This window comes from Poecilia formosa, unplaced genomic scaffold (assembly GCF_000485575.1).
Source record: "Poecilia formosa unplaced genomic scaffold, Poecilia_formosa-5.1.2 Scaffold237, whole genome shotgun sequence".
Classification (NCBI taxonomy): domain Eukaryota; kingdom Metazoa; phylum Chordata; class Actinopteri; order Cyprinodontiformes; family Poeciliidae; genus Poecilia; species Poecilia formosa.
Genome location: NW_006800176.1, coordinates 98,555 through 100,680, shown reverse-complemented (window position 1 = coordinate 100,680; position 2,126 = coordinate 98,555). Strand labels below are relative to the sequence as shown.

The 2,126-nt window shown below is 35.1% G+C and overlaps 1 protein-coding gene across 2 annotated transcripts in view; it reads right to left on the bottom strand.

The window, feature by feature from the left end:
• atp8b3 (ATPase phospholipid transporting 8B3) overlaps window positions 1–2,126 on the bottom strand; it is a 28,366-nt gene that overhangs the window by 13,881 nt on the left and 12,359 nt on the right. The gene's annotated exons all lie outside the window — the stretch shown is intronic.

Genomic DNA, 2,126 nt, shown 5'->3' with positions numbered 1-2,126 from the left:
CAGTTGCCATGGCAACTGGTGTGCGCAAAGAGAGAGAAAGAGTAAAAAGGTGCAGTGGTTTAGAGTTGATCACCTGTTCGAGTTGTTTTACCTTTGTTTACCTTTGCCTTGGCGCATCACAGGCGCCGTAGTTTCTGAACGACAAACTTGGACTAATTACCTTGTGAGTATACGTCATTCACAGCAAACACGGTAAATATGTTTCATTAAGTATTTAACAAACAAATGGCTTCTACCGCGATAGTTTTGTGAAATTAAATTAATTGTCTAATTAAAAAAAATAGTTTGGTGCTCTCTGGCATCTTGCTTTGAGTTTGCAAGTTGTTCATGTCTTTACGCTGGGCCATGCAGAGACCACTAAAGGGGCAGGAGCTCAAAAAAAAAAAGGGCACATCTAACTGCATTTTAGGACAGAATATTAAAGCCACACAGTTTTCAGAGTTTAATAAAACAATAATAAATTACAAAATTTTGTCATTTTGCAGTCAAAGCTAAGAAAAATCTCTATATAGAGCATACAACTATGCATATGCAAGATATTTTATTAATTTCTTTCTGCAAGTCTATTTTGTTATAGGAAAGTATCGCAATATTCAAACCCGCAATTTAGCAAGATATGTAAAATCAGAGCTAGACCACCAGACATATTTTGCCTTTACAGAATTACACTATTAAAAATATAAACAAGGGCACAATGCAACCTTTTAGTGGACTGTAATCTATAAAAAGAGCTGCCTGTTTCCTACTGCAGTGGAGATGAAGATGGTCCATTCAGAAAAGCAGAGCTGCATCAAACTTTAATGTGGAACTGCAGAAAGAAGAAAAAAAAAAAGCAAAATTTGAATTGTTAATGCATATCACCATGAGAAAAGCCTACTGAGTTTTGCTTAAAAAAAACCCTTTTTTTTATTAAAATCACACATTTTTGTCTCATGAAGTGAAAAAAATATTTGCAAAACAAACTTACTTGCACATGTCACAAATCTTTTCTTGCTATTCTAAGTTTTGGTTTGTGACTCAAAGTTTTGCTTGTGATTCTCACATGACATCATGGGCAGAGCCCAAAATCACAACAGAAGATTTCTGAGTGCAAATAAAAGTTTGTTTGGCAAATAACTTTTTAAGTTCACGAGACAAAAATTAGTTATTCAATTAAAAAAAAAAGTTTTTTAAACAAGATGTTTTGTTTTTAAAAATAAATTACAATTCCAAAGGTTTTATTAACAATTTTATTTTACTTAACTGAGGTCACTTTTTTTTCCATTGAATTAGGGAACAAAATAACTTCATACTCTGCGAACCAGACCCTAAACTTACTTAAAGTCTGGGTTGAGTTTTTCCCCTTCATTAATGACACTTTTATTACATACATTATATCTATTATGGTAATTCAGGGTGAGTCATTTTTAATTCTAAATGAATATCTTTGTTGGACTTTTATTTAAGTGCTATTCTCCTTCAAGATACATTTATCTAACGCCAGAATAAAATAAATGTACATTATGCAGCACAGGAAATTAGAAGATCTGACATTTATCCATTGTGGAGATGATCGGTTTTGGACAGTCGATGTGCCTGTATACTGAAGAATGACTAATATCATTAACGATACAGGGAAGAAGCTTTTCAGTTATCTAGCTTCGCTAGCAAAGTCGTTAGCTAGCAGCTAGCTAATAGCACAACAGCAGCCTAATGTCTGTATGATAAAAATACTGAATCGATAGTTAAGAACAGTTTTTCCTCACCTGGCTGTCTCCTCCCGCTCAGTAAGTTCTTCAGAGTAAGCCAGACGCAGAGGCCTGTCAGTGTCTGTTGTATTTCATTGCCTCTCTGCTTAAACCGCTACTCCGTGCTGAAGCAGAAACGATACTTCAACGTTTTCCGTTACCTGACGAGTAGAAAGTCTACTCCACTTTATTCACCAAAAACGTTTTTTTTAATTCAAAAATTGATCTGTAATCTGGAACGTTCGCTACGTTGAGCTCCAGTTAGCCGCCTTATGTCACTGCGCGAGAGGCAACTGCGTCATGCGTCACGGGCAAAAGGTCAAAGGTAACAAGGTGACCGGAAGGCTTATTATGTTGTACACAAAAAATAAAATAAAAGAAAATAACTTTAGTACATGT